The 21,274-nt window shown below is 40.7% G+C and overlaps 1 protein-coding gene across 6 annotated transcripts in view; it reads left to right on the top strand.

Annotated features, from left to right (window-relative positions):
* The window catches only part of tanc2b (tetratricopeptide repeat, ankyrin repeat and coiled-coil containing 2b), a 136,682-nt gene that overhangs the window by 11,594 nt on the left and 103,814 nt on the right, over positions 1-21,274 (top strand). For all 6 annotated transcript variants that reach the window (XM_034861428.1, XM_034861431.1, XM_034861430.1 and 3 more), the window contains exon 2: positions 4,885-4,998. The gene's annotated coding sequence lies outside the window, so the exon portion shown is untranslated. The remainder of the gene's footprint in view (positions 1-4,884; positions 4,999-21,274) is intronic.

Raw genomic sequence — 21,274 nt, forward strand, 5'->3', positions numbered from 1 at the left:
TTTAGACAAAGAGAGAAAGCGAGAGAGAGAAACTAATTTCACTTGAGTCTTCACCACCATGTCAATTGCAGTATTACGAGTCGAGTAGTAGCCCCACTCTTTTATGAGATGGAACTGATGTAATGAGATGGATTTTTAAAAAGAAGCTAATCTTAGGGAATGCTTTAAACCAGCTCCCTAACCATATGCCATTCTCCACACTTTGCTACGACAGCTCTTTGCCGGGACAGCACTTAGACTGTATTTGCCTGAATGTTTCATTCATCTTGATCAACGCTGAATGAGATCAAGCTAGTGTTGAAAATAGCAGCAGGGACTGCAAAGCAACTGCAGACTTCATCATGCTCGCCTTTGTTGAGTGTAGACCGGCAGATGGCACGTGTTTGGTAAGAAGGTTTGTTTAAAGTCAGTCCTTGTTAATTCCGTGTGCTCGGATATTGGCATCGACACATTGTCATTTAAACCTGTACCTGCCACTTAAAGCTCAGACACCTGCCAGGTTGCTGCTCAGATATTCTATTTTTATTTCTCATGATAAAATATTTGAGGCTGAATAAGAAGTGTAAGTAGGTGTTGGAGGTGGTTGTGTTTCTCAGCCTTGGCTCTTCTTACAAGGTAGTACAAACCCTTTGTGTTTGGATAGTTCAGAGTGCTTTTGGCCCTCTTTCTGCTTGCTTCCCACACGACAACATTAGCAACATGTTTTAATGAGCCAAGTTCTTTGCACAAGAGGCAGGATTTCTTATTTTTAGGTCCAGGAAGAAAGGGCACCTGTGCTTAAAGGATACTGAAGCAGGTGAAAAGAAAGGTGTTTCATTGGTTTGGGGGTGAAAGCCAGACTGTCACATTGGCAATTGTATTTGGGTTGCAAAAGAGTAATGGGCCTCGGCAGTACTTCCACGTCCATTTTAGGGGAAATGTCTGGTTTGCTGATGAGTGGGTCTGTGTTAGAAGTTCTAGCTAATGGACTGATGGGCAATGACACCTGCTAAATTCATTTCCTGTATGCTCAATGTGAACATTACGGGTGGGGGGGGGGGGGGGAAATTGATACAGCATAGTGTCGCAATATTTTCTCTGGCAATACTGAATTGATACACAGACAACAAGTATCGATCTTTTACTACGCATGTAGTAAAAAATACCATTTTGCTGCAAGAAAATTGAAGTAAGATGCACAGAGAACAGAAATGTATCTTTTTTTTTGTCAATGATGTTGACAAAGTTTCCTTTTGGGGATATCATTTGAGATTGGGAAGCATTTTAAGTTGGATAACGGTAATAAATTGCGGTATATTGCAGAATATTGCAATATGTTTAAAATCGCAATAATATTGTATTGTGACATAAGTATCGTGATTATATCGTATCGTGAGGCCTCTGGTGATTCCCCCCCTAGTGAACAGGTGATAAAGTACCTGCTAAGTAACAGTGAAGAGCCACTGAATGCAATGCAAAACAAAGTTGGGTTGTGGATGTATGTCTGTGGAGAAGGTCTTTGCTTGTCCGTTACTTTTATTACTTTTAAGATTACAGATAAAAACAAAGTGCTGCTGGGAGCAACGTCACATAAGGTTGTTAATGTACAAAATGTTTACAATGGACAGAGGGAAGAATGAGAAGTATAGGAGAGAAATCATGAAGAAAAAAATAAAAATAAGTAAAAAGGTTATTATTTTGGGTATTTCAAGCCTTTATTTGATAGGACAGCTTAGACTTAAGAGGGGAGAGAGAACCGAACATGTGGTCGCTGCAGCAAGGACTGAGCCTCTATGTACGGGCGCACGCTCTATCAGCTGAGCTACCCCGGTGCCCTAAATCTGATTATTAGGTTCAAATGTATTGTCATTGTTATAAGCACTGAGACAACAAAATGCAGTTCCGCCCCCTGTTTCAGATCTGCTCCTAAATGTAATGGCTTCTTCCTTGGTCCATCCACACACGATACGAAACAGAGACAGAGGAGTGTATCTTCATGATGGGAAGCAGCAGATTTGGGCCAGCGTGAAAACAAAGGGCGAACATGAACTGCTAGACTTTACACAGAGGCATTTGTATTACATAAAAGCTTAAACACTCATGGTCTCTGAGAGGGAGATGAGAGGAGAAGCTTAAATGTCAGATTTATCAGTGAAATGGAGACCTAGAGTGTTGGTCTCATAAATTGTTTTGATTTTATTTCTGGCCTTTTCAGTTAATAATACAGAAACCCAATGGACCAAGGAGAATTACGCATTCTGAGATTTGAAATGGGCTTTCTATAGGGGCAGAGATTTCAATGGATGCTTTTTCTTTTTCTTTTTTCACATTGTATGCCAGATTTTGTTTCAGCCATACATATCGTTGTAAACCAGACAAATAGCACAGGGAGGTGTTTTGCTCGTGACTCTCTTCTAATCCGCGTCTGCTGGGAGGGCAGCTGCCCGGGCCTTTGTGACCCTTCTAGTTTCAAGTGACAAAGGGAGTCGACCTTGGCAAATGCTGCATGCCCTTAACCATTAGCTATCTTCTCCATTAAAGAGTTTTGCGTGCATACGCGCATATTAAAGCATAACATTTAAGGAAATCAAGAAAATAAAGGGTTTAAGGAGATGGCATTTCATTAAAAGATCACTTTGTGCTATTCCATAATTACTCTATTCACTTTTTATTAAAATAAGCCAAATGTTACCCCGAGCAAGGCTTCACAAACACTATTTAAATTCCCCCTCCAAGCCTGCAAAGCCCCAAACAATAAATAACTCTGAGAATCAAACTGATAATGATTGAGATATGACTTTCTTACTGCTTCTCATTATTATAATTGCTGTAACTCATTTAGACTTCCATTTATTGGCTCATCTTAATTAATGTGTCGGGAACTCAGTGTGAAATTCAGATTAAGTCTTAAAAAGTGTTCCCTACAGAGAGCAATGTGCAAACTATAATTAGAAAATGATAAACAAAGTATAAAGTCCACCCGACACCCTTGAGAAAACTTGATTATTAGGTTGCTGTTTTGTCTGATGACTACTTTTGTGCAGAAATGACATTCTGCTTCCTTTTCAAAATCTGTTTTTAGTTGTCCTTTATGAATACGAGTGAATACATATTCAGCTGCATTGACACTCGAGGATGTTTCCGAGGGAGATTTGACGGTTAGTTCAAAGACTCTGTGAAGCTTGAGTGAGAATTACACTGGGAGATGTTTTCTGTTTTTTTTAAACTGATCCTGGAACATTATTTATATAACTTAATTGTAAACCAAGTAACTGTTTACTGGCCATATTAGCCCATAGGCACAACCCCTCCCTTGATCCTTCATCCTTGCACTAATGGACTTATTTGCACTACCACCATGACCTACACTCTCATAGAGCACCTTATGCACAATACAATTGTCCTGTCTCTGCAAGCGTCTCATGCTTATACATACCTTAGAACATTTATGTGGATTTTTAGTTAATTTATTTCTATTTAGATATTTTTTTATCCTGTTATGTGTATGTTGTGTCTGTAAGTTACTGGGACCTTGAATCTCCCCTTGGGGATCAATAAAGGATCTATCTATCTATCTATCTATCTATCTATCTATCTATCTATCTATCTATCTATCTATCTATCTATCTATCTATCTATCTATCTATCTATCTATCTATCTATCTATCTATCTATCTCCTCTTTTAAGAAGGTGTTGGCTAATCAATTCTCTGGGGAGCAACCTACATGCCACTTGTGTTTATGTAATTGCCCGAAAACCTATACATGCATTGGGCCACTTTTGGAACTGTGGTCTGTATAAGGATTATTCTGGGGCATCATCTGTTTTTATTGCACAGTTTATAACAGGCTGAAAAAGAATATGAAAGATACATGTCAAAGACTGGATTCAAAGACTGGATGGCCACATGTGTTTTGAAACCGTCACTGCCCAGTACCCACGGACTTCCATGCGTCTTTTACGTCGGCAGTAATGTCAAGCATACATCCACTAGAGGGGGCTCGGAACAAATCCGTCTGGCACTGACCTCGACTTTTCCTTCACTACCATCCAACTCACATTTGCTTCCTGTCCAATCTCCTCCCAGCTAGTCCAATGTTTGTTCTTGTGCCCGGGTGAAGTTACGTTATATAGATGTTTAAAATTTCTGACCAACTCGTCTCTCCTCAAAAAGTTACACAATGTAAAGATATCTTGTTCTATGGTTGTGTCTCCTACACTGCCCCCATCACTTCCAATTGGTGCTACTCCGTTTCTGTATCCATAAGCTTTCAGAAAATGCCCACAAATATGGACAAAGTGAATGCAGAGTACAAACAGAGGTTTCTGTCCGTATACATATCTAACGTTGAGCATGAATGAGCCTTATCATGCCAAATTAGATGCAGGGTCTAAAGTCTTTTTTAAACCTTACATTCAACTATTTCATCTTAGTGTTTATCTCATGACTCCCACACAGAAATTTCAGTCCCCAGTCCCCCCCCCCACCCCGTCCTTAACTCGCCACCTAATGACATAATGACACAGTTGGTCAGAGTGTTTAGGGACTCTGTGACTCTACATTACAACTCCTGAAAGCAGCACTTTATGTCAAATCCTCCCCCTGAAGAGGGTGACAACTGTGTACTGTCCTACTCCACCCTTCAACAACCAGGCCTTGTAGCTACCCCCAAACGGCGTTGTTTGCATTACCAACTACACTTTGTGTTCTCTGTTAGAAAAAAGATCATCAACAGTGAACAAAGCGAACAGTGACAGTCCGCTGCGAGACTTGCCACACCACTGAGCCTGATGTCAAATTGCGTCTGCCCCCTCTGCTGTGTGTCATTACAGGGCTCTTTCAGTCCATTGCTTGCCTTGAGTTAAAGTTTATTTTTTTTTCTCCACTGTGGTTGCCTTTGTAGAAGACTGTTGGGTGCCCTCTGGAGAGGGATCAGGACTTTGGTTCAGCCCAGCGAAATGTAGCGCCTCACTGCCCTCAAAGCCGGATTTGGAGACCTGCCTGCTGTCTACTCATGGTGAGTCATCTCTCAAGTTTCATGCCACTTGAACCAGCGTATACAGCCGGGAACTCTTTTCACCTATTGATGCGTCACACATCAATGTCATCAAGTAATGTTGACAATAGATTCATTGTTAAACTTGTGTTTAGAAAGTCGACCAAGGACAAGAATGCATTATTCATTTGTTAATTCTGATGCAAACATTGTGTAAACTTGCAGAACTATTTTATGTGTGTTTATTATTCTTTCCTAACCTCCAAAACTCATACTGGAGCAAATCAGCATTTAACAATTGCGATGCCTACCTTTTTAAAATAATAGCTTTAACCTTTTAGATTAAAGGGGAACTATGCAGGTTTTTTTAGCTTAATTTACCTTAACTGAACAGCTTCGGAGTCATTGGAATGGTTATAGGACTTTTTATTTAGTTGAAGGGTGGTTGTCTCGCGCCCCCCTAGCGCCTGTGAGCTAAAAAACCACCCTTGCAACTTTGGGCGGGTAAGTCGCCGGACTCAGCGTCAGGAAGTATCGGGTGATATCAGGTCTCGAATTGTAACAAATTGCTTCACGGCACTGCACACATACACCCATTCAGGTAGTGATTTAGTTTTTTTGAGTTTTTAACGCCATCGTCATGGTTGAGTCGGCAAGAAAGAAGCAGAAAACTAGGAAAGCATTGTTGGAGGAACAGAGAAAGAGGAAACTGACCGGGCAAGGAGTCAGACACAGGTAAACACAGGAGCTGACAAACATCTAATCCAAAGCTGTAGGGGGAGCTCTATAGAGAAACCTGCAAGCGTCCCTTTAAGGTAACAGTCAGGTCCACCTTTGCATTTTATCTTCAATTTTAGGAAAACCTTTCTTGGCCTTGAACTTGTTTAAACCTGTCATATGAAAAAAGTTCTGCTTCAGGAATTGTCTTAAATTTATCACATTTTTTTTCATCGTTGGGTTAAAATCCTGCATGCCATCAAACAAAAGAAGCTGTCACCGTGATGGACTAAAAATTACTTTTACTTTTTACAAATTAGTGAATTTAAGCTTAAGCCTTTTTATTATTCAAGATAATTAAGAATTTAAAGGAGACTTTTCTTGTAACAGACGGTTTGACATAATGTCCTGACCCACTGCTACTCAACCTTGGACAATTGACCTTTTACACATTCTAAAATAGTGATGCATCTTTATGGGAGAGGAGAGTTTGTACTGCAGAATAACAGTATCATCAGAAAATGGATTTATGTTGCCGGATACCATTTTCATTGTGAATTTTCACAATCTGTGCGGTGGAGGTGCTGTCATCTATTCAAGAAGCTGTCTGTCAAAAGTCTTATTTTTGCGTCCCGGGAACTGATCGATGTGCCGGCCTGGGGCCATATGTAATTACTCTGTGACTGGCCAGCCATGAAATTGTTGTTTGGCTCTGAAATAGATCCAAAGTTATTTTGTAAGAAGTAAAAAAAAAAAAAAAAGAGTTTTGCAGAAAGAGTTCATCTCTGAGTGTGACCTCTGCAGTCTCGTTACCAGAGTTTAAACACTGTGTTCTCCACACATTATGTCTGTAGTCTGTTTCAAGAGTGTGTCTGAAGATGAACAACTTCTGTCAGCTGTTAAAGGGAGTGTGGAGCTCGCAGGCTGCAGAGAGGTATGCAGTGTGACAGTCGCTGGCTCACATGTACGCAGCTGTGGCCTGCGAGATGCAGGCTGGCAAATGGAGTGGAAGAGAAGTCCCATTAAACTCTGGCTCTCCTCTGAGAAGGAGGCTAACAGCTTTGAACACTGGCCTCTCGCTCCCTCAGAAAGTGCTGACACAAATTTTTGTCTGACTAAAATGCCTTCTGACCGCATGACACTGGCTCTTTTCTTCCGCTGAGATTCCACGGCCGTAAAGCCGGAGCTACACAAAAGAGACACAGTCTGCGAGTGCTTCTTAGGAGGTGGCATGAATTATAATCATACCATAAACTGGCGCAAAGGTCTGCATTACTCACATTTTAGAGGGCGAGGAAGGAATTTCTTTGTTTGAGCAGTTAATTGGGTTTATATTCGCACAACCTTTAGTTTTTCATCTCCTACACATTACGCATCCTGGGAAACAGATTAATTTTGTTCCGCAAGCCTCTCTGTTGATTGTTCTCCTGATTAACAGCATCACATATAATACATAATATGTTCCTCGACATCTTTTCAAAGCTGCACAAATCCTGTAATTCGCAAGTGTCCTGGACGAGAGACTAACAGCTTTGAACGCTGGGCCTTGTCCCTTTTGGCATGCAGTGTGGATATGTCAGTTTGTGATTGACGGGGCTTTGCTCCTGTGTTGGTCACTGGAGAACAGATGAAACATGACAGTGTCTCCAGGCACATTAAGCACCGGATTCTAGTCCTCCAAATGTGCAGGTCATCAAATGGGATGTGCTGTTAGCCTCTGGAAGCTCTTGGCTGTGGTGGTTTGCAGTATTTTTTCACAGAGAAGCTGTAGTCACTACGGGCCTCGTGTTCCCGGTACAGTAAAACAGATGCATTGATAGGTTTTTTTCCTCCCGATAGTATAGTCAGGCTTTGACCAATCAGATGCTCCAGGCTGTAAATCTCTACTGAGCACTCAAGGGGATGATGACGATGAGAGTGATCAGTATTGTCAAGTTGTTGAAGGGGATCTGAAGAAGACCCCAGTGGGGTGTGTGGGTGGTTAGCAACAGCCCACAGCTACTGAAGGGGAGCTGTGTCAAATCTGACACACTGAAACCCACAAACGCCAACACTGACAGCCAGTTGTGACGGAAAGTAATTTACAGGCAGGAGAAATTCTGTTTGAATGATGTGGTAGCGGTCCTCCCTGGATTTATCTAGTTGCTTTAGGTTTTTAGTCATCCATGTATGGTGGTAGGTAGGCTTGTTTCTCTTTGGGCTCTGTTAGGACATGTAGTCACAAATCAGCCGAAGATTTAGAGCAGATGAAACAAGAGGTTTTTGTTTTTTTCCCATGCAGCTGGAATGTACAAATAATGTGATGCAGGTAGGATGCACATAACTTTGTCTTACAGACATAATACAGAACTTGCAGACTTGGATCACTTAATGACCTGTTTTTTTCAAAGATAGATGGATAAAGAAGGAGGAATGCTTGAGAAGCTTTCTTGCCGCACTGCTTATCAAAAGGGCTTGTGTAGTGTAGTCGTTTCAAATGCAAAACACTCTGACAGACCTTGGCTGGGTACATGTGTGTGACACACAATTCTCACCAGTAGAGACCTGGGGTAATTCCTGGTTGGGCCACCTCTGGCTTAGTCATGCATTCCAGCTAACACTGTTGGGAGTGAAGTGGGAAGCCAGGGGTGGATTGGGTTCTTAGTCACTGCACTCCAGCCTGATCGCTGAGGGCCGGGTGAGCAGCCTCTTAACCTCCCTGGGAAGTAAGTAGCGTAGTATGTTTATCCAATGCGACAATTAACCAACCAGCTAGTGCTTTTGACTCACTAGGTTGTCAGTCAGTGCTCAAACATGCAGATGGTTTAAAAAGAAAGGCTCTGTGGTAAGGATTAGGGCTGCTCGAAATAAGGAAAAATATGTGAAATGTGATAATGTTGTTGAATATCATAATAACGATATTTTACTTTTGTGTTCACATTTTTTATATTTAAAAATTACAAACAATTTCAAATAGTACCCTAAGACATGAGAACGTGTCCCAGGACCAAAAAGTTGCTGCTTTCAGTATTCTGCCCAAAAACTAAGTATTGTTTGTTAAATTTAAAACAAATGAAAGGAAATCATTCTTTTATTGAAGAAATTGAGAATTGACTTGACTATTAAAGGCACCGCTAAAGAAGAAGGACTGTTATATTTGAAATTGTAGTTTTCTACTGATATTTTCTTTCTTCTAACACAAGAAATCTCTGAGCTTCTCTCACTATATGTCGCAGCCTTGTGTTAATTGCGCCAGTTGATATTGCGATGACGATTTAAAAAATAAAAAGTTAAATTTTGCAGCCCTAATAAGGATACTTTTTTAAAATGTATTTTAAACAGACATTAGTGCAAGTGTCGAAGACAGACACAGTCCTCTTGCTGGGGACTGTAGCATTTCTTATGCTATTAAATTGAAAATAAATAAAATGTGTTCATTAGGAGGAGGGTTACAAATAGTTCCACCTTAGCTATATATGCCACATACACTATATTCTGCAGAAATAGTTTTATCCTCTCCTGCTTTTGTGTCTAAAGACTGCCTTAAAAAGAGGCGGTGATAAGGAGTCGGGCTCTGGTTAATTTTTGCCTCGCCGTGGTCATGGCACATCTGGGTGATGGCGTTTAATGTTTTGTAGCATGTTGGATGCTTTTCTATTCACATACCTTACAATGGTGGAGCAACGCAGGCACACCTTATCTGTCCTACACAACTCTCACCTTTGTAGTTGTTGTTTCATTTGTGCTCACCATAGTGTGACTCGCATGCCAGTCAGGTTGTTGGCCCAACCTCAGCGCATGTTGCTAACGGCGTATAGCTGAAAGTTTCTGGGCAGAAATCAAACTTTGGTTCCACATTTCATGCTTTATTTTACACACTGTGTATTCTGCGTGTGGCTGTAAGCACTGAACTGTGACCCCCGTTCCGTGAAGGTTCAGCACAAATACCCAAACCGGTAAAGCCCTGGTTTTCTGGCTTGAATGCTTACACTGCAGCCACAAGCTTGTCTAATTCTCATGCAAGTCATTGATACATTTGATGTTGGTGATTTGGAAGCTGGACACAGTAGGCCCCCTTGGACCCAGTGGCTTGGGATGGAAGGCAGAGAATCACTCCTTCAGGGGCAAATATTGAAAGTTCTTTGAGAGGCTTTTTATTGTGTCGTTTGCCATAAGAGGAACTTTAGACTGTTAATGGATCAAGAATTGTCATTTGACATTTGCAGACGTACATGCAGTACCTTATGACATTACCAGCTAATGCTCAAATGGGAGAGAACAAATTCAACAGGCTTCAATTGTCCCACGTAAAGCCATGTCATTAACAATTATGCTTTATGGCTTCCGGTGGTCTCCGTAATGGCTGGCAAAAGTCCACAGTGTACTCAACTAGGCTCCAGCACAGGAAATGGAAGGCACAGGAATCAGTGTGTGCTAATGTATGGTTTGGGAAATAACGTGAACAGCATGAAAAGCAACTCTGCATTGTAGTTTAGACTGAGCTGTAAAAACAATTTCCTTCACATGCTTTTTTCATTTCACTTTCATGAATAATAATTCTGAGGATGGAAGAAATGACCCAGCAAAGTCTTTGCGAATTAATTTTCATTCTATCAAAATTGAGACTTTTATTTCACCACTTGTCACAAAAACCCTGGTAAATTAGGTTCAGAACTCAAGTTTTGGTCTTTAAAATCTATTCAATCCTTGGACTAACCCCACATCCATCAACTGCATTGTGTTTGGACGGGATGCAACAAGACAACAGCTTGTCTCTTGTAAATGGACTTGCTAAAGGTGTATGATGGGACCCAAAATTCTTCACAACCCTCTTACAGGAAATTGCAAACTATTACAACATTTCATGTTGCGCCTCATTCTGCCAAGTCAATCATGGTTTTCTCATCTCCAACACAGTGTATTTTAGCATAACTAATGTGTGCATGGGATTTTAAGGGAATTCTTTAAAGTGGCGTTCCTTTGGGAATATGTATGCACAGGTTTGTTCAAAATCAACTCCTCCCCTCTCATCTCTGCCAGCCGTCAATGACAGCTGGGCCCAGTGAACAGCTGTCTCCCCCTCCCCCGAATCTAATACATTACAAAACAAAAAGAGTTGCCAGCGATCATGCTTTGTAGAAGAGATAATTACTTTGTAAAGCCACTGTGAGTTGGTGGGTGGTCCCTGCAAGTCTGTCCTCCGTCCAAATGAGATTAGTTTTCCCTTTTTGCTGAATTTTCATTATTGATTAATTTGCCAAGTATTTTCTTAATCATTTAGTTTGTTTGTTTGTAAAATGTTAAGCACAGTTTCCCACAGCCTAAAATGACTTATTCAAATAGTTTGTTTTGTCCAACTAGATTCCAAAAATAAAGATACCAATTATACTAGAAATTAAGGAAACTATAAAAAAGGGATTTATTATTATATTTACTTATTTATTTATCTTTAATAAATAAAAGCAGCAGATATTTACCCTTAAGAAGCTGGCACATTGTAATTCAGCATGCGCAAGGTGTGTACCCTTTGGATTCAGGTCATTTAACAAAGAAATACAATATGGATGACTAGCTGATTACAATGATGACTAAATTGAATGATTTAGTTTAGTTGGCCAAGATTAATTTGAGTCCAGACTTTTGTGATCTAACATGTTTTCATGTTGTTAGGGTAAGATTACATGGACCCTGTTTACTTGGTTTTTAAATACATATCTGTTTACAAGGGGAAAGCGCTTAAGTCATGTGTTAACGCACACCAAGACGCATTGTGATCCTATTACTTAAACCTCTTGGCGATGTAGTCTGGGATGCATTTGACCATATCTTTGTCTAGTGTAAACATTACTGCTTCCTGATACATCCTAAACAAGGGCGTAACAGGAAAATATGTCATCAATGCAGAAGTGGTGTTGTTTTGGTAACAGTGCGGCGCCAATGCTCTGTAACTTGCCCATTTTATGAGAAGTTAGATAGAAGTGTTATATGGCGTCCATTGTTTCGATGTGTTGGATTCTGCTGACAGTGATGTCTTCAGATGTACCAACACAACGGTTAACGTGACTGGTGAGCGTGTGGCTGAATAACTTTGCACTGGGCAATTGACACTCTAGCAGAAGTGACGGAATCTGAAGCTGGAGACGCGTGATAGACCCAGGTGTGAACGGCGATGTGTCTCGGCTGTGCACTTGTGTTCAGGTCATGTAACACATTTTACAATCAAGTGTAAACAGGTGTCAAAAATACATAGGTTTGTGTTTTTAAATGTCTGTGTGTGCACCTGTAAAATATTAAATATATTCATTCTTATGGGTTAGGCTATATTTATAGGCTACTGTTGATCAGAGATGGTGGTAATTTCATATTGCAATTGACCTACTGTATAAAGTCCTCTAGCTACTGCATGGTCTAAAATCAACAGCTTGTCACTCTATTTAACTAAATGTGCATGCTTGGGCATTAGTTTTTTTCTATTTCTCTTCTAATACCATTCATAATTCCTCCCTACGGTCTCACTGTTTTTTCGCATTATTTCCACTCAGTGAAGACATTGTGTGTAAGGCTGACACATTCTCTCTCAAGAGGGCAATAGCACCTAGCCTTTTGCTTTTGCTGACACTAGCAAAGCCTGGCTCAGCGTGCTAATGTGAATGGCATAAGACCTGACGAAAGGCAGACTCGTCTGTCGGCTCGTAACCTTCAAAAGGGGGCAAGGACTGGAGGTGACCCTGCAGGTTTCCATCTACATAATATCTCCTCACCCTCGGCTGATGGGTTCTTTTGCTGAACATGGCAGAGAACTTGCCTGCCGCTTATTAATTTTCTGTCTAATTGTCACATTCAAAGGTTTGAGGAAACTCGCATACTCACACATGCAGACACGTGCCTTCTTGAAGATGCATATTGACTGTTGTTCTGTAGACGTTAACACCCAGAGGATGGGAAGATTCATGTTAGAAGTTAAATGAATAAGCGTTGACAGAATGTGCCTTTTCCTGTATGTGTAGAGCATTAATATTCTCAACAGAGCCTTATCAACCCAACACTCTGGATTAGTCATACTAACACAAGACAAATAATAATTGCAATGTGACATGAAAACAATCAAAGTCACTTAATGAAATGACTTATGATAAGTATCTTTCAATTAAAACACACTGCTGCTAAAGGGAAAATAGCATGGATGATTGCAAACATCTGTATGAGAGACTTAAAATCATCTCAATGCTTTCTCTTTCAAAATATCTTAAAAGCTAAGCTCTTGATACTGTGTGGGTATGAGAGTTAAACCGCAGCTCCATCACTCTGTGCCTGAGCATCGTGATTGACACATAGAGCGATGGTGGCTGGAATCTAACAGACATTTATTGGTGGTCATCAAATCACCATCAGAGGTCAGCGACCAGCTAACGTGCTAATTGGGTTACTGTTTGCCGCGGTCCCTGTCTGTGCTTTCAATCAAATGTCAGTCCAGCCTGACTACAATGTGAGCTGAACTGGAAGAGCAAGTCATTTAAGATGTTTTTCTCTCTTGCCTGCCCACGCTCTCTTTTATACTGTCTTCTCAGATCCAGATTCATAGTCACAAATAGCAACCCTGAAGGTATCATTGCCCTTGTAAGGCACACTACTGTTCTATTTTCATTGTGCTATTGTATTGCTGGCTCTGGAATTAATAGTGAGACTGGATTAAAAAAAAGCAAAAGTACATTTCTAAAGCCAGAGAAACACGAATTTGTAACGTCGAAGCTGAAGTTTGCAGAGTGAAATCCTTTTTTCCTTTTCTCAAGCAAAACAAAACAGAAAAAAATTCCTGAAACCTGTCAGTGCCTCTTTTTCTCTATTATATTAAGTAATTAGAAGCCTAAAGGCATACACATCTCCAGTTGAAACGGTCTGTGGATGAGATGAAAAGAGATTAGAGTGGTGCTGCTAATTCACAGTGGACAATGAAGTTCTCCAGAGTGAATGTAATGGTGGTGCACATGGTAAAGCAGGACTGAACTGATGCATAATTTTTCGGGGAAACAAATTCATCTCCTCCATATGCATAGCACCGAATGTCATTATAGGCAACCTTTTGAAAAACCTGAGCAACTCTGTCTCTTTATTTCTTTCTCTCTGCCTGTTTGGACAGATGGCAGTTCATATTGATCTGTTCTGTTCTTGTCCTGTGGTTTTGAAACCGTACCCACCCTCTGAATGTCTGATGACTCTCTACCTTTGAGAGCTGGGTACATGGACTCCTTGTGGGTTTTCTTCACATCACCAAAAATAGAAAGCATCAACACATGACCTTTTTTAAGAGGAAATTTGACCCTCACCGTCATGTATCTTTCACCCTTACCTGATGCAGTCAGAGACAACTTTTTCCATCTCTGTTACACAGAAGTCAATGGAAAATCGAATACTTGCGTGGATAAAGAGGCAAGCAATAAATGTATCAGGAATCCCATAGAACTGCAATTAACATTAGCCTTTGTATTAACCATAACCACCATGTTTCCCTGACCTTAACCAAGTGTTTTAGCTGCCTAACAATAACTCTACCTTAACCATAGTCTATTTTAAATAATCATTATCTTAACCATATTTTAACCCAACTACAGTCCACACAGATAATGTACAGTAGGTTGAAGCTTTGACTTGCAGCCTACAGTTCATTGTAGTTGCAAATGTTTCTACTCTTGTTCCCTTTAAGTTGGTTTAAGTTAATTTTAGATGAGGACTTTTGTAGCCGAATCATGAAGGAAACCAAACCAGGAGACCCCCTTGGCTTTACTCCACTTAGACACCATGGTAAGCCTATCAGCCAGTCAGCTGCACTTGATACGCTATAGCCCCGGGCAAGGAAGTCCAACACCCAATCTGGCTCTGCTGCTCTGAGATACAAAGTTACTACAAGCCCTCAACAGGCCTCTGGCTAAGTGTTGTGTGGTCAAGCATTTTAAGACAATGAACTGAACTGGGAAGCACACATGAACATGAAAAAAGAGCAAGCAGGAGCTTGTGTTAGCTGGTTATTTAGTGCTTCCTTTGAAGTGGACAAATCAACTCAGTTTGGGTATCATCTGAGGGATTAGATAAACAAGTTACAGTGTGTGAGGCATGCAGAACTGACAGAGCAGAAGGAATGAGTGGCAGTTTACAATTCTGTGTGAAACCAGCTTCAGACTGGCGCTGGATCAGTGTGACAGCTGAGCCAGGACAAGATGTGTGGGGATGTTTTAAGAAGTTATTACAGCCATTTTAGACTCAAATTTAGAGGGGGATTCACACTTCTTTGACTTTCTGTTTTTGTATTCTTTTTCAACACTAAATCATGCTTGATGCTTATTTGACGCTGGTCAACATTTTTTGTTGTCCTTGATTCAAATGAAGAGATTGGTTGTCCCTTTTTTCATCCCTAATTTGGAACCCTAACCCATATAAAGTAAGGCACAATACAAGCACAAAGCTGAAATAATCAAGAAACTGGATTTTAGGGCAATGAATCTGTTGCCCTGTTGGTAATCCAGCCTCAGTGCTGAATGTTGTCACCACAAACACAAATCAACCTTTTCTTGTATCAGTGTCAAATGACGCTTTGGATTTTGTGTTTTAAAACAATATAACATGATGGGTGAATATGTTTTTAAAGATTATGTAGCTCCATTTTAAACCTAATTTCAAAGAGATCGTTTGTTTACCATAAAACCCTGTTGTCTCAGTGATCGCCATTAAGCAAATAAAATCTCAGACTGCATCTATCAAATGTCACAGTAAACAAGAAGAGTGAATCCTGGGGAAGTAACGGATACTTGGGGATAGGACCTCAGCCTATTTAATGCTAAGAAATTCATTTCAGCGCCTGCCCAGACCACCAGCTGATATTCAAATGCCTCCATCTCAATGCAAATGTGCGCTTCTGCCGATGTTGATTACCTGCCGTTAGTGGCCTTCTGCAGAATGACCTTCCCTCCTCATGTCGTGACTCTATTTGCCCCTTTAAGCTGCCTGTCAAACACTGAACCATTCTTCTTCCCGGAGCTCTGGTCTATTTGTTTGAACAGGATCGAGGGAGCTAGAGGCATACAAATGGAAGCCAGGATTTATGCATAACAAAATTCAACATTTGATTTGGCTGGATGATGGGCATGTCTGTGTCATATGTCAGTAATATAGATGAAAGGCTATTATTTAAATTAGGCTTAGATTTATCATTTTATTAATACAACTGCAGGCCTCTCTGCTCAGACTGGCAATTCAGATGGTGCTGCAGCACTTCAAAATGGCCAGCAGGTGTAGCACTGAGTTTTCTACATGACGAGGATGAAGAAAGGGAGTGGAGGAAAGTAGCACAGAGATTAAACTGTCTTTAAACCCTCCTTCTCTCTGGGCAAGAGCAATATTTAACACAGTGTTTAACTTTTACATCATCATCTAGCTTAACTTGTGGTTAAAATGGTAAAGGTTAAAGAACGCTTCCTTATTTGTTAACCTGGGAATTGCTATATCAGTAGAACAGTTCCAACTTAAACATCACAATTAGGAATTTGCTGATCAGCTCATTCCTTCTCTTTCTACTTGCTCTGTGGCAAAGCTTAGAGACGTTTTACACTCACTACTGCTCAGCCACACAACATTGTGTTATTGTTCACAGCAGCAACCAAACAAGAGCGAGGGCGCGTTGAAGTAGCACATTCACAACATATTAAAATCAGAGCTTGGCTGCTGTTGTCATTTTGGTGTCTGCGGGGGGGAAAAAATGCATTCATCACTGACAAATGCCTACATCTGCACTGTCTGCCATTTAATAGATTACAAAGAAGAAACACAACTGAACTTTATAAAACTGTAGTCATGCAGCTTTGAGAGAATAAATAGGTTTTGTGCATTTATTTCCCTCCTCAAACTGGCTAGGGGAATTTTCTACACCTGCCTACATGGCTCACAGGATTTCATCCCAATATTAGGTCCCGCCCAGACACCCACTAAAACAAACAGAGGAAAATAAAGGCAATGAATTATGTCCTCCTTCATTTGGCTCTCTTTGACTCTGATAAAGGTGGACATGCTATTTCAGTCACTTCCTTTGAGTGGATTCGACCAAGAGGGAGAGAGAGGTCTAAGCTGGTTTAAACTGGGCATAGATTTGATAATGAAAATGTGTGCCAGTTGGCCTGTGTAGGATGACTTCTGTTTCCCCACAGGGAGATGACACAACCAGAGCACATAATCATTCACTTCGCTAGATGTGTGCCATGTTGAGAAGAAACACATCAAGCCCAACTTTACCTAAGTGGTCTGGACTTAACAAGGAGGACAAACCTGCTGAGACCCACAGCCCTAGTTCTGTAACTTCTTAAGGTCAGATCAGCAGTGTTAGCCAAGCTTACATCAACAAAATGGAATTATTGTATATGAATGTGTCGCTTTCAGGTGCTACTGGGAACCTGACACCTATACCAAATGTCGTCTTTGCTCATTAGCACTCTTGAGGCTTGAGGTTGCACGTGTGCTCAGGTCTAAATAACAGCTTGTGTGTCAGTTGAGAGGAGATTGGTAACTGTTTTTCAGTTTGGCACGGTACACACAATCTTAGCAGTATTCACTGCTAGAGAGTTGCAAAGTCCCATTTTCTGATCAGACAATGTTGAATGATGTAGATGTAGATGAAGGATGGGCAAACATCCTTAGCTAGCTGAATCAAAATTCTGTGTACAGAAAAACATAACGAGAGAGAAATTGACGGTGTGGGGGGGCACTTATAAACTGTGGATTACACATTCAGTAGTTTAAATTGGTAATTTTTAAATTCTATGACAATTTTTCTGGGAATTCAGTAATTGTGGCATGACTAGTTGTTTTGAATTCAACGCAACTCTGATTTACGTCTCTGACTATCTTCCTCTCCATAGCAAAGGCACCTGAGCCTCATGGGTATTGTAGTATTTTAGAGCCATGATTTGCCAGAAACAGTTTTAAATAATTAAAATTGATGGTCATATCATAAACCTACAGTATGATTTTAGTTATCCAGGAGACTCACATTTCAAAACACTGAAGCTATAAAACTAACACTTTAAAATGGGTTAGATGTTTCATATTTTATAATGGATGTCTTTCTCATAGCTGATATCAAAATGTCAAAGAAAACAAATGTGATTGGAATGACATTCCCATTCTTGAAACAATAAACTGGTATACTTTGCCATGTGACACCACTCTAAAGTGTGATTTGAACATACCTTATGTAGAAGAACTAGTAATAAAAAGCTTAAGAGCTTTTAGACGGCAATCTTGGCCAAACTGAGATCCAAACCTGTCTTATCTGTGACTGATCATACCCATACATGGTGCCTCATGATACAGATATCACCACCTTCCCCTGCAAGGGAATGAGTGCAGCGACATTAATCTAGATTTATAAATAATCTATCGTGGGTCAGGAGTGAAACTTTGTTACCAGCAACCGTAAGTGGTTTCTGCATCGCCCTGTGCAGCTCTTGCGAGCTGGGCCCTGACACGTCCCCTTATTGAAATCAGTGTGATTTATGGAACTCTGCTCCCCTGGCCATCCTCAAACTGGAGATGGGCATGTGATTTATCCCTGTCTGATGCTGCAGGGTGTCTACTGCTGGCGAGATGAGGGCGGAGCCTCTAACTGAACAAGCCTTTAGCTTGAGTCCTATATTTCTTCCTTTTTGAGTGAGAATATTTTCTCTGCTGTGTTTTGAGCCTCTGCGGCAGGATTTTGATTTAATGAACAAGTCCATCTGCCACTATTTCCTCACCTCACGCTTTCTCCCTGAACCCTGAAAGCAACCATAAACAAGTGAGGAAATCAATGGTTTGTGGATGACTCAGCTTCAATTATGCTGCTGCTTCAAGATAAATATGCTCAAACTCAAACTATGCTTCCAATGGCACTGTTCTGATTCGATTAGGGTCGGACTTTCATGTTTTCCAGTCAGACTGCCGGATTCAACTATAATTGCTCTAAGAAACGTGTGTCCCTCAGGGCAAAGTACATTTGTTGTTCTCAAACTGTTGATCTTACATCGTGCTGGGGCTGATTGCAACAGTAATATTTAGCTGTATATCTGTCATGGGTGACTTCTAATTACCAGTCATATCTTTTAGAAGAAATTAGATTCTACTCAAATATTTTCCTAATCATTCACCTCGCTGAAAGTTTCAATTTCATTGCTGGGCACTGAAGTATTGCTCTGTTGAATTCCCTTTATCTCTGCTATAACTTCTGTGTTATAGGTAATCACAGTAAGAGCACCCCATGGGTAAATGTCTTCTCTAATTCTATGGTTGTGTCTGTGGGGCTTCCTCTTAGATGAGTTTTTATTCTGGAGGCCAGGGGTAGTAACATGAGATAAATCCTATTGGACACCCTGCAACACTGGCTTTTGCCATTGCTGGCCCCATTAAAGGATACTTTATTGATTGTAAATAAGCTTTGTAATTAATGGAGGGTCACGGCTGGTTCTCAGTCCAGGCTCAGATTCAGAGAGGCACGTCTGCTCCCAGCTGGATTTCTTTTATGTTTAAAAATTTAGATGGGGCTCAGTTATTAAAAGTTTAATTCATTCTACAGGAGGATATGAAGAGACCCAAGGTAATTCACCACAATAGTCTCCACATTATACCATGGCGAAGCCATTCTTCAGGCAACACTTATAGCTAAACCTACATATTTAATGGCTAATGTTAATAATACCGTGCCAAGTTTAAAGCCTTTCACACAGGTATCAGCCTTCGCAAAGCTTATAAATGAACCAATTTTTTTATTAATTTTCCTTCCCACAAACACATGTGCTGCTTTGGGGGTGACTAGAGCAGATGAAAGTGGCTCATCATGCACGGCTGGGGAATGTGCCTTTAAATGTTTTTTAACACACTGGGCCAGCATTATGCCCGAGCTGTGTAAGAGCCTGAGATGGGCTGCATCCGCTTACGCACATTATCTGGGAAAGCATGCTGCTTCTTGGCTTTCCTTCACAAAGGCCGGTACACAGGGTCAGAAAGAGTGGGAATGAGAGATGTGTATGCTTATACCCTCAGATGAAACACTGCTTGTTTACGGATACATCTTAGTGCACGTCTCTCTGTGGCGACAGGAAAATCTGTACTGTGTGAGTCCTTATTTACTCAGTATCCTGTCCTTTATATTTCATACATTGATGGCCTCTTATAGCAAACAGACAGGAATATCTCTCCCTATTTACTGTATTTAGCCTTGCCTGGCGAGGTCATTGCTTTACATATGGGAACAGATTAATCGTACTCGACTGTAAAGTTCTCTGTATTTCCTCCCTAGTTCTTTCAGCAATTCTACGGAGAGCTGACATGCAGCTACAATATGCACCTACTGAGTCATGACTTTTTAAGATCACGATTTAGTATTATAATCACAGAATGCCTTCTGGCCTGTACGCTAGCCAGACATAATGAGCTGCTCATATTTTATGCTGAGGTGAAGTTGCGGTGAGTTGCGTAGCTGCCTCTGCACAGCCGTGGCTGTATCTCTGGAGATGTGCATGCATGCCAAAAGATCTGACCCATTGTCACCTTACACCCTCTTACCACTGTCTACATCTTGTCATAGGAAGGCACATGATTCATACCAATGAAAGGATTTCAGAGGGACAGAGACAAAGCACTGCTCATTGTTGGAGTGTTGTTGTTGTTTTTTTTATATACATATATAAGCTGGAGAACAAATTAGTAAGGGATATACACTTAATTTTTGTGTGGATGGTAATAACCAGTGTGAGAATGGCTCCAAATAAAAAAGGTCGGTTGGTGATTATAATAAATATTGGACCATTCCAGTCAGCCCACATCACGATGTAGCCATCCATGGTATGTATCACTGCTACTCCACCTTGAACTACACGTCTGCTTATGATGTGACTAATGCTTTTCATCTACCACTCTGGTAGATGTGAGGATCACTTGTGTCACCGTATCATAAAGCAGTTGTAATGATTGCTGCGATTACGCTGGCTTTCCCACAGCTGAGGGGACCCAGCTAATCCAATGGAAGTAGACTTTAGCGTTAACACCTTTATCGCACGTCAGACAGATAGACATTTACGGTCAAGAAAATTATAAAGGTGATGCAAAAATAGAATAAATATTATGGGGATTTTTAGAAAAATGGACAAGCAGCTAATAGAAGTCTCAAACCTGGCCCAGTCTCCAGATAGTTAAGCCAGTGCATCAGTTTCACAGTAAAACAAAAGTCCAATGTATACAGTTGTTTTAACGCTTATTGAAAATGGACAGATCTAGAGACACAGTGGCAACTTGGCTGAGAATATAGAGCTTGAGTGATGAAATTGCATCCTCTCCAATCAAGGCACAAGAAGAGAGATTGGGGGCGTCTCTGCTTCAAGAACAATCTCACACATGGGACATTGTACTTTAGAGACATGAAAAACACTTTGCCATAACATGGGAATACAGGTTGAAATTTACCTTTTGCATTTGCAGGATGATATTTTGTTTTGTTGTTCTATGACCATATAACTTGAAATGTTCTGCCCTTTGTGGCACATGTAATTTAGCACACATAATTATGACAACATTTCAGTTTCATATG

Source organism: Etheostoma cragini, chromosome 21 (assembly GCF_013103735.1).
Source record: "Etheostoma cragini isolate CJK2018 chromosome 21, CSU_Ecrag_1.0, whole genome shotgun sequence".
In the NCBI taxonomy this organism is placed as follows: Eukaryota; Metazoa; Chordata; class Actinopteri; order Perciformes; family Percidae; genus Etheostoma; species Etheostoma cragini.